This window comes from Bubalus bubalis, chromosome 6, assembly GCF_019923935.1.
Source record: "Bubalus bubalis isolate 160015118507 breed Murrah chromosome 6, NDDB_SH_1, whole genome shotgun sequence".
Classification (NCBI taxonomy): domain Eukaryota; kingdom Metazoa; phylum Chordata; class Mammalia; order Artiodactyla; family Bovidae; genus Bubalus; species Bubalus bubalis.
The window spans coordinates 58,993,083-59,005,290 of NC_059162.1; the positions used below are offsets into that span (position 1 = coordinate 58,993,083).

At 45.6% G+C, this 12,208-nt stretch overlaps 1 protein-coding gene across 2 annotated transcripts in view; it reads left to right on the plus strand.

Moving 5' to 3' along the window:
- The window catches only part of LPAR3 (lysophosphatidic acid receptor 3), an 82,155-nt gene that overhangs the window by 40,890 nt on the left and 29,057 nt on the right, over nucleotides 1–12,208 (plus strand). The gene's annotated exons all lie outside the window — the stretch shown is intronic.

Genomic DNA, 12,208 nt, shown 5'->3' on the forward strand with positions numbered 1-12,208 from the left:
TTTAAAATTTCCACTGGCTCCAAGCGAGGAAAGGAGGGGAGGGGGATAAATTGGGAGATTGGGATTGACATATATATTTATATATATATTATATATATAATATATATATACACACACACACTATTTTTTGTTATGTATTCAGATATTACCTTTTATTTTTGGGGGGGTATAGTTGCTTTCCATATATATACTAATGATACTATGTATAAAATAAATAACTAATAAGAAGCTAGTGTATAGCACAGGGAACTCGGTGCTCTGTGGTGACCTAAATGGGAAGGAAATCCAAAAAGAGGGGATATATGTAAACCTATAGTTAATTCACTTTGCTGTGCAGTAGAAACTAGCACAACATTGTAAAGCAACTAGACTCCAACAAAAATTAATTAAAAAAATAAAATTTCCACTGGGGACTGCACTCAGTGTGTAGCTAAAGCACACATTTTATGGGAGGGAATTGGGAATAAAGGGTGTTTGCTGGAATCACAGCCGCTCATAGACCTAAGGGTCAGCATGGAAGCTGGGATAAAGGGAAACCAGGCAATACTGGCGGGGAGGGGACACCACATGGGCAGCCCTCCCCCTGCTCTGATTGTCCCTCTAGTCCTTCTCTCTCCACAAGGTTGATATCATAGCTCTGCAGAGTGTGAGAAAGAAAGATCCCATTACCTAGAAAAATCAGTATTGGTTGAGAGATTTATTCAGGTTCATCTTGTAAATCATCGCTAGTGTGGGGGCAAGAGCTTTGGGTTTCCTAGCCCCTGCCCATGGACAGAGGAGCCTGGTAGGCTGCAGTCCATGGGGTCACAAAGAGTTGGACACGACTGAGCAACTTCACTTTCACTTTTCACTTTCATGCATTGGAGAAGGAAATGGCAACCCACTCCAGTGTTCTTGCCTGGAGAATCCCAGGGATGGGGGAGCCTGGTGGGCTGCCGTCTATGGGGTTGCACAGAGTCAGACACGACTAAGCAACTTAGCAGCAGCAGCAGCTGCTTCCTGCAGGTCTCGTGGCTTGCCTTGGTGAAATACACCTGTCCTTAGGTGCCTAGAGTTGTTTATTTCCATCGAGTCAGAGAGTTTACATAAACAGTAAAACAGATAAAACAGTGGGCCTGTTTTATCCTTTATGTTTTCTTAACAAGAAGAAATTTCTGCTTTTTATACTTCCCCATCATAAATGTCTATTGAGTACCTTCTTGATTTTAGACGGTATACTGACTGTAAGACATTGCTTCTGTTCTGAAGGCTACAGATCTGTGCGGCTCTAATGTTTTTTTGGTTGTCGGGGCATGGCCATGATTTGAGACAATGGTTGGGTGGTGTGTGAGATAGATTGTGTGAGTGACTTATAGGGAATCCTACTTATAGGCTTATCTGAGGAAATAAGCTTATTAAAAAAGATAACTAAAGGAACAAAGAAATATACACAAGAGCAAGTAAAGGGTCCAGGCAAAAAGTACCATGGATTTGGATGATCTGTGGAGTCCTCCTTGAGGAGAGAGGAGAGACGAGGGGGTCTGTGTGATGTATGGAGAGGAGAGGGCAAGGCCTTACTGATAGGGGAGAGGAGGGGTGGGAGGCAGGCATATAGACATCTAGAGAGACATGCCGAGGTCAAGAGGGGGAGGACAGGACAGGGCGGCGGGTCTCTGGAATAAGGGCTTTGCATGGTGATGACAGTTTGGTTTGAGAAGTGACTGGACCAGAGGTTGAAAGGCCTTGAATCCCAAGATTGCGTGGACTTTATCGTCAAATGTCTACAGAGACCGAGTAGAACACCTTGGTGTGTGAATTGGGCCTGGGGTGGGAATCAGGCCCTAGGGAGGGGTGGCACTGTGGCTAACCTGACAGTTCAACCTTTGTTAAAAGCCTCCATGCAGGCCAAGGCAAATAGGTCTGGGGCCAGTCTTCAGCCCATAGCTAAGCTGCCTCACCTGGCAATGGAGAGCTCCTGTAGGATCTTGGGGTGTTGATGGCTTGAGAAGAAGATGGGAACTGCAAGATGGGCTGCAGAGGGAGAGATCCCTTAGGAGACTGCTGATATTGGCCCAGGACTCTGTGGGCAGTAAATAGCTCAGATACCAGAGAGAGACAGAGCTGGCTTATCCTAGCATTACTTTGCCAACAAAGGTCCGTCTAGTTAAGGCTATGGTTTTTCCAGTGGTCATGTATGGATGTGAGCGTTGGACTGTGAAGAAAGGTGAGCACCGAAGAATTGATGCTTTTGAACTGTGGTGTTGGAGAAGACTCTTGAGAGTCCCTTGGACTGCAAGGAGATCCAACCAGTCCATCTTAAAGGAGATCAGTCCTGGGTGTTCATTGGAAGGACTGATGTTGAAGCTGAAACTCCAATACTTTGGCCACCTGATGCAAAGAGCTGACTCATTCGAAAAGACCCTGATGCTGGGAAAGATTGAGGGCAGGAGAAGAAGGGGATGACAGAGGATGAGATGGTTGGATGGTATCACCGACTCAATGGACATGAGTTTGGGTAGACTCCGGGAGTTGGTGATGTACAGGGAGGCCTGGCGTGCTGTGGTTCACGGGGTCGCAAAGAGTCAGACACAATTGAGCGACTGAACTGAACTGAATGGGTGCTGCAGGAAAGCACATCTGTCATCAGCAGTCCCAGTCTACACAGGGAGGCAAGAGCAGCCAGGGAGGCCCAGGAGACTGCAGGGGAGAAGAAGAGAAGCAGGCCAGTGAAGCATGAGCTGGTGGAAATTTGGCAGGAGAGGAGCTAGAATAAGCAGGTGGCCAAAGTCGGAGAGACCTGGAGGCAGGAAGCAGGGATCTATCATGGGGACTAGGATTTGGGGGTAGGAGGCTGGTAAGAACAAGATTGGACCTACTCAAAGTTTTCCCACTTTCCTTTAGGCTTTTGGGCTTTTCCCTTTTCCCCTCCCAGCTGACCTCTCCTTCCTTCTAACCAAGAAGACGTAAGTTACCTGGCATGAATTCCCCTAATTTCTTTCCCTTCACCAGCTTAGCCAGCTGGAAAGACCCCCATCTGTTACCTTCTAGCTTTTCTGTGACAGTGATTTCTCATCTCCCCAGGGGCCTCATCCTTATTTTTGCTCTCAGGTGCTCTCTTTTCGGCCATTAAAAAATGTAACCCTTGATCTTAACCTCCCTTTTGTAACTACTGCTTTATCTCCTACCATTTATTATACTCTTTTCTTAATACCTCAGACCATGCTACCCGTGCCATTCCACTGAGACTGCACTGATGAAGCCGCCATCACCATTTTGTTGCTTAACACTGCGTCTGTCTGGATTCCTTTTTCCCAGTCTTCTCTGCCCCAGGCCTTCCTCCATACCATCAGCTGAGGCATCTTCCTAAAAAGCACAGTTAACTCTGTCCAATCTTTTCTCCTTCCTCCTACGTGCTAGGTCAAACTCAGATTCCTTTGCTGGAATTGCAAGGCTCTTTTCACCTCTCTGTTTCCAGTCTTCTTTCCCATCTCCTGCCCCCATCCCAGTCCATGCTTCTGTGCGTCAGGCCTCTCCCTGTCACCTTGCGGGAATGCAGGGATGGTTTAATGCTCCTTGTGGTAATTCTTAAAAGGGCAAACTCCTGTCCATCTTTCAAGATCTTTCCCTGTGGTATTTTCTGACTCTTAGGCAGAGTTTAATTATCCAGTGCTTCTATAGCACGCTGTTTATATACATAAAAATATTTAGCCCATTTTATTGTAATTCATTTGCAAATTTTCTATATCTCTTACTAGATTGTGAACTTGTCAAGGACAGGAATAACAAAGAATATCTTCATTCTGCACAGATGTTTATAAAATGAACTAACAAACATATTTACTGGATGGGTCACTGGGCGGCAGCTGCCCTAGCCTCTATCCTCGTCCTTGTCATAACCACAGGGATGGTCCTGCTGCCACTCAGGATCCTTCTTACTAACTCTAGGCTATCTTAATCCGATTGCTTTCTGGAATGCAGGTCCCCTATGTCCTGCTTTTCACCAGTGGCCTTCTTTTTTTGAGCTGGGAAAGTTTTGAAAAGGGTAGAAAGTAAAGCTGGGATGGGAACTGACTTGTGTGAGGAGTGACCCTAATCTCCTTCAAAGGAGATCTCTTTGGGAGGCATGGGACTAAAGGTTGAGGGAGCTCCAGAGAATACCTGGAGTTTTATTATGTTGCTTGGGAAGCAGTTATATCAGGGCTGCTGACAGGACCAGCTGCATAATTTGTGGACCTCTTAAAAGAAGGCAGGAAAGGGGGAGGACTGAGAGTTTGGGGTTAACAGATGCAGACTATTATATACAGACTGGATAAACAACAAGGTCCTACTATATAGCCTGTGTCTGTGTGTGTGTGCGTGTGTGTGTGTGCACACGCATGCTCAGTCGCTCAGTCATGTCTGACTCTTTGCAACCCCATGAACTGTAGCCCACCAGGCTCCTCTGTCCATGGAATTTTCCAGGCAAGAATACTAGAGCAGGTTGCTGTTTCCTACTCCAGGGATTCTTTCTGACCCAGGGATCAAACCCATGTCTTTTGTGTCTCCTGCATTGGTAAGCAGATTCTTTACCACTGTGCCACCTGGGAAGCACCACTGTATAGCATAGGGAACTATATTCCATATCCTGTGATAAGCCATAATGGAAAAGAGCTTAAAGAGCTCTTAATCACTTTGCTATACAGTAGATTTAACACAACACTATACACTGTGAATCAACTATACTTCAATAAAAATTTTTTTTAATTACAAAATTACAGGGAAAAAAAGTACCACTAAAGGTAGTAAGATATAAAGCTCTTTCCTTTCTTCTGCACATCTCCTCTGCTCACACTCATACTCATTGTCCTGTCAAACTTCACTTACAAAAAGTTAAGTTCAAAGATACACTTAGGATTTCAAGCAGAGCTGTAAACCAACCACAGGGCTCTTGTGTGAGCGACTTGTGACTGCACAGTCTTCACGCCCACAAGGTTGGCCCTGGCTGCTCAGTTTGACCCCTTGGCCTTAAGTCACCCAGAACCCCGCTGCTGTGATGCAGGGCACTTTGAGCAACTTAAGTCTCACTGCATTTGTGCCATCAGTTTTATGAGGACCAGCCATGTGCGTTGTCTCATGATCTGTCTCCTCGACTATGAGAATTGTTTTCTTAGAGGCTTCCTTGTCTTCGCCAGGGCCTGTACCTATTTCCAGGGTGAGTCTCCTTATCACCAGTTTTGAGTACTGGTGGGAGGTGGAGTGGGGCTATGTGGCTGAGACAGACCTGGGGCTCCAGCTCAGAGCTCATGTGTTGCTGGGGTTTCAGAACTGGATTCACCGATGAGTCAGGGAACAGCCTGTTCCTGCTCTGTATCTGCTCTGAGCTGCCTCTCTGGGTTCAGGGCAAGGCTTATGAGACAAGGGTTGTATCCAGAACAGTCCCCCTCATGACTGGATCACCATGAGAACACTGCAGATGGGCCTTGTACAAAAGGTCAGGATTTTGCACGTGACTTGAACAATCCCTCCCTTGGGAGGTCTGTGTTTTCCTCCTGAGGACATGTTCCAAGCTTCTCAATCCTGGGGCTCCTCATTGCTAGGTCTGTCATTCTGTGGACAGCTCTGGGCTCCAGAGAAGTTGTAATGAGTTTGTTCCTGAGGGTCTGGATGCTGGAAAGCATGTAGCCAACTTCCTAGGACCTGCGTGGCCCCTTTGATATCTTATCGTTACTCTAGGGACACATGGCAAGCCTTTTGTTTTGAAGGCTTACAAACACACATTTCTTTTCTCATAGTTTAGAGGCTGGAAGGCCAAGATCAAGCAGGGCTGGATTCATCTGAGCCCTGTCTCATCGTCCTATAGATGGATGAATTCTTGCTGTGTCTTCACATGGCCTTTTTTCTATCTACCACGTGGCAGACTTTTGAATGTCATCTTGGAGTGGAGTTCAGTGCTCTCACCAGGTCTGGGGAGTCTAAGGATACTGAGGTCTCACAGCAGGCCTGAGTGGTGCTGGGTGCTCCATTGGATCTCTCTGCAGCTTAGAAGCTAAAATGGTGTCTCTTTGGTAGCACAGGACCCTCAGAAGGACATAGAGGTGGTCCTACAAGAGGGGAATGTTAATTTCTGGAGTGATAACTGGACTATCTTCATTTGTTCTGACTTGGAGGGGAAATATTGTTCCCCTGCTTTAAGGCAACTCACAGTTCAGGGCCTGGAGGATCTTTAGGTGTCCTGATTCTTCCGTGGGACCTCTGTATAATAAGGGGCCGTATAGATCCTTCTGACACAGGGAGTCTCTCCGACTGTAGTCCCCAGGGGCAAGGCCAAGAACCAGCCCCTGGATTCTGGATTTCTGCCATTCGGGAGAGACATTGGCCAGCCTGGGGGCCCTTCAGGGAAGTCTGGACATTTTTAAGTTGAGGGCTTTCATGGATTCCCTCAAACTCAAGGATGAGATAACACAGGCAACTTCACTCCTGGGTGGGAGAGTCAGGCCGAGGTCTGCCCCACATGGAAAACCGATGCTTGGGTTCAACATGGGGGGCTTCAGCGATTGTAGACTGGAGGAGCCGTGGCCTTTGAATCTGGCCAAGAAGAATAGGGATCTCTAAACTGTGGAGTTCCCTGGCATCTGGCTCTGCAGCTTCTCTGTACCCCCCAGGGCTGGGCTCTGGGAATGTGGAATCAGGGCAGCCTTAAGAGGTGTCAGGGCCTCAGGAGAGAGTGCCATCTTGAGTCATTAAGAGACTGGCTTAACTTGGCACTGGAAGGCAGATTCTGGTAGCTCAGACAGTAAAGAATCTGTCTGCAATGCTGGAGACCCGGATTAGATCCCTGGGTTGGGAAGATCCTCTGCAGAAGGGAATGGCAACCCACTCCAGTATTCTTGCTTGGAGAATTCCATGGACAGAGGAGCTTGACAGGCTATATAGTCCATGGGGTTGCAAAGAGTCAGACGTGACTGAGCGACTAACTTAAACTAGGCACTGGTCTTCCAGAGAACACAGCCAAGCCAGGGTTCATTAGCTGGAGGCAGCACTGGACAATGGAAAAGAAAGTGGAGTAGGGTCCAAGGGCTCTATAGGAGATGCCATATTCTCTTAAGGTCCCTTGGAGGCATACTGGAGGACACTAATGCCTGTCCCACATTTGTCAGTCAGGGGCATTGGATGAGACAATCCTTCCTATGCTGAACAAGAAAGATCAGATGCAAAGCTCAGTGCACCCGTGGGAGATGAAGTTCTCTAGCAGCTGTGGGCTCCTCTGGAGTTTCCTAGGGAGCTATCTGGACATTCCCTTGACATGGGAAATGGATGCCTGGAGATCTGGTAGGACAAATGGCCCCCTGGAGTCTGATGGCCACCTACGTGGAGCTTTTCCCACACATCTTGACCAGGATCAGGTCACAGAGTGATGGCAGGACCCCTTGTAGGGTTAAGGAAGTAGTACAGATGGGGGCTGGCTACATTCAGGTGGAGAATGCTGTTCCCTTCAAGCTGCCACTGTCCAGTCTCTGCTGCAGGTGAAGGCGGGGTCGGCTGAGAGGAGGGGGCCGGGTTGTGGGACCGCTGTGGAGGGAAGGAGCTGGCTCCAGGCAGGCTCACAAATGCCTGTGCCTGCTGTCAGAGGTGGTGCTGAGGGAGTGCCACAGACAGATCAATGTAAGTGGCGGGTCCTTATTGACAGTAGGGGCCCAATATTAGTGCCCAGGAGCCTCCAAGGAAGAGTTGGGATCCAGGCGGAAAAGCTGGGACAACAGATGTCACTTCTTGCAACAGCCAGGTGCAGGCAGCCCCCCTGGGAGTGGCAGCTGGAAGTGAGGGTCAGGGAAAGCTGGCTGTGGGTACTGGGAACTGGTCATCAACCTGGGGCAGGCGGGGATCAAAATGGGTGGATGAATTGTCTGCAGGGCTGGAAGGTCCCTGAGAGACTGACAGTCTCTGAGAGTCCTTGAGACAGGTCTCTGAGAGTCCAGGAGAGGCTCAGCCTCAGTGGACCTTGAGTATCAGGTTGCCATGGAGACCTTATTAGTGGGGCTGGAATATAAGGCAGACGCCAGGGTTAAAGCGGAACTGAGGCTTCAGGCTCCTCAGATTCCTCCCCATCAGAGATGGGCTCTAAGTGCTCCAAGTGCTTGGTTTGGAGGGTTGAGAAAGGAGGGCCCCAGACAGTTCATTATAGAATGTGGTTTCAGGGTGGTGTGGTGATGCTTTGCATCAAGGTCGCGTGGGTGTTTTGCACATACTCAGAGCTCTCCTTCCGCTCCTACACACACATACCAGTTTCTACTTCAGTGGTCTGCTGGCATAGTCCTGATGTGCATATTTTGAAAAAACTACCGAGGTGTTCTGAATGCCCTCATTCCACACATACACACTGCAGAAGCAAGAGTTCCTGTGATGGCACTGAGAAAAGAAAAGAAAAGATAGAATTAAAAGACATTAAAATGATAGATGCCTCAGAATGTGAAGACATATCAGACATGAGGGGAGCAGCCAAAGGATGACTCCAGATTCCAAATTTTAAAATTTGGGTGACTGACAGAACAAAGAAAATGGTGGTTTAGAAATGGAAAAGTTCAGTGAAATAGAATCAAACCCAAATCTCTGATATTCCTAAGAAACATAAAATATCATTTCTTTTAAGGCCTTTGGAAAACACCTGCTTCCCCAACTCCAGTCTCTAGGAGAATAACCTATAGGCTAGATCCTCACAACTTCCAGGTAGCACATTGAAGCTGTATCATTTGCTCTGATAGACCTACCTATTTATATACATTTCTTCTCTTCTGCCTCTCTGTTATAGAGACTTAACACATTTTTCATCAATGTCTTATTCTTTTCATTATAGGAATAAACTATTTTGGTAGGTTGAAATTAGCCAGTGTGAATTTGTATCAGATCTCATTTGCTCTGACACAAATAATCCCTTGGTGGGTAATGAAAACAATTTAGGGATGTGGTTTGAAGGAGAAAACAATATTACTCAAACTATTGACACCAGGGGACTTCTCGCTGACCTCTCAAGATGCCCTGCAGACTGTGCTTGGAGTATTACTGCACTCTTGAGGAAACATGGAGTGGAAGCTTGCCCCGAAATATTTTAGAGAATGCTTCATGTGGGAAAGTCGTAAAGGCAGAGAAGGGGAGAAGGGACTTCTAAAATTAACCTGATGACAAGGTTGACTCGTTTTGAGAAATGTCTCTAACACCAGTCTGTCTGAATTGTGCACAGGAGCCCGTTGCTATAGCATCTTGAAGATAAAAATTACATAGGGTTCTGCAATATTGTGTTTTGAGATTCTCTAATAGGACTGGAACTTTCAAGGAAATGCAAATTAGGCCTAGCATTTCCAGCCTTAATTCTGAGTGTTGGGTGAAGCCCTTTGAGGCAGAGACTGGTTTGTCTTTATATTGTACTGTAAACTACAAACAGGAATTGAATTATCCAAGCAAGGACATCTTTAAGAAAACAACCTTTTCGTGCCTTGAAGTATAGATGGAAGGAAGAGAGAATAATGATTATTATTTAAAATTAATGTCTACTGTTTCAGTTATATAAATGGGATATCTTTAAAATGCCTGTTTTAACATAAAGGAAAATTTATCTGGGAAGTTATTTTTAGTCTTTTATGATCAATAAAGGGCTTCCCAGGTGGCGCTAGTGGTAAAGAACCCACCTGCTAATGCAGGAAACGTAAGAGACATGGGTTTGATCCCTGGGCCGGGAAGATCCCCTGGAGGAGGGCATGGGAACCCACTCCAGTATTCTTGCCTGGAGAATCCCATGGACAGAGGAGCCTGGTAGACTACAGTCCATAGTGTTGCAAAGAGTTGGACCCTACTGAAGCGACTTAACATGCACGATGATCAATAAACATGCTATCTCGAATTTGGTTTTTAGATCCATAGTGCTGGGAAATTGATAGAACTTTGTAATATTGATTAAAAACTTGCTTGAAGCTGAAAGAATTGGAACATACCCACCTTATCTGGGAATGTGCCCTCTTATTTGAAGTCATGTCAAGAGTGAGAGGGGCTTCCCTGGTGGCTCAAACGTAAAGCATCTGCCTGCAATGCAGGAGACCCGGGTTCGATTCCTGGGTCAGGAAGATCCCCTGGAGAAGGAAATGGCAATCCACTCCAGCACTCTTGCCTGGAAAATCCCATGGACGAGGAGCCTGATAGGCTACAGTCCATGGGGTCGCAAAGAGTCGGACTTCACTGAGTGACTTCACTTTCACAAGAGTGAGAACTTCCAGGGTTATGGCTATGTGAAACAAGTAGGACATGCCATGCCCTCGTTTGTACACCCACTTGTGTATAATGGTAGCTGTGCCCCAATGAACAAAACTTCCTTCATAAACTTCCCAGTGGCTAAAACGTCCACCCCTTCATAGATCTTGGCCTTATGGTGGCAAAAGGTCTTGCATAACTCAATGATGCTATTAATATGAGCCATGCTGTGCAGGGCCTCCCACGGTAGACAGGTCATAGTGAAGAGTTCAAACCAGTCAATCGTAAAGGGAGTCAACCTTGAATATTCTTTGGAAGGACTGATGCTGAGGCTGAAGCTCCAGTACTTTGGCCACCTAATGTGAAGGGCTGACTCATTGGAAAAGATCCTGATGCTGGGAAAGATTGAGGGCAGAAGAGAAGGGGGCGACAGAAGTTGAGATGGTTGGATGGCATCATCGACTCAATGGACATGAATTTGAGCAAACTCTTGGAGATGGTGAAGGACAAAGAAGCCTGGTGTGCTGCAGTGCGTGGGTTCGCAAAGAGTCAGACACAACTTAACAACTAAGCAACAACAACAGAGTATCCCTTTCTGCACTTTGGTGGAATTAGTGCCCCTCTTTTTTTAAGTCTCATTTTTCCTCCCGGTAAATGCATGTTTGTCTTATCAAAACATACATTTTCTCTTCTTAAGTAAAATCCTGAAAATTTATTCTGAAGAAGTTTTCCTAAACCGTTCTGGTTTTAAGTACATTTATTTGAGCATAATTAAAAAGATTAATTGGCCTTTGTAAAGATGGACCAACACACTTTGCAGGAAAAGAAATGTACAAGTTTGTTTTTTGTGTGTGCTGCAGCCATATTTTATTTTATAGTTCCTTAGGTGCTTATTACTGCTCCTGACTATACCCAATCCCTTACATCTTAGAGGATTTCATAGTTTCCTGAGTCTATTCACCTCCCTTTTCTCTGGGTAATGTATGGGATGAAATGGGAGTTTAACGTCAAAGTATTTGATTCTAGTTGTACTATCCAAGGGAGAAATTTAATTTCTGTCTGCCTGAATTTCCTCACCTGTAAAAATCATAACACACATCCTTTCTAGAGTCTATTCTTAGGAATAAATGAAATATAATGCTAACAAGAAACTTAAACAATATACATAATGGCTTCTTGGAATGTAAAGTGTTTTTAAAACTCATCCCATGAATTTGATTTAGCTACCCAATAACCCTGAGCAGTAGACAGGACAAGAATTCCTAGCTTTATTTTATGAGTCAGGAATAAATAAAACCTAGAGTCGGTAGAATTTGTTAATCTGAATGTCACGACGAGAGCTCAAAATGTAGATAATTTTATAAATATTAAAGTTCTCTGGCTCCGGAATTTAAATGATGTTTAAAACCTTTATTGTTTTTTATTATTATGAACATGGCATTTGCTTGTTGCTGAAATGTACACGACAGAAATGTACTGTTTAGAAAGTGGAAGTCCCCCTCAGCCCCTCTTTAGAGTCAGCACCACTGTTAACAGTTCCACGTGTCATCTTGGAGACATTTTCCCTGCAAATAAAATATGTGCTACACGCACATAGTGATGATTTTTGAACAGAGAGGTAGTCTTAATACTCGTAATAGTTCTCTAGCTTGCTTTGTTCCCTTGCCATAATATCTTGGATTTTTTTGTCATATCAGTATCCACATATGTATCTAATTTTCTTCAGTGACCGTATATGCTTATATTGTATTCCACACTGAATGATTGATATTTTATGGATTACTTGGGCTTCCTAGGTGGCTCAATGGTAACGTATCCACCTGCCAGTACAGGAGACGTGGGTTCAAAACCTGGCTTGGGAAGATCCCCTGGAGGAGGAAATGGCAATCCCCTCCAGTATTCTTGCTTGGAGAATCCCATGGACAGAGGAGCCTGGAGGGCTACAGTCCATAGCGTTACACAGAGTTGGACACAGCTGAGCATGCGTGCACCTATGGGTTACTTCTGGTTTTTC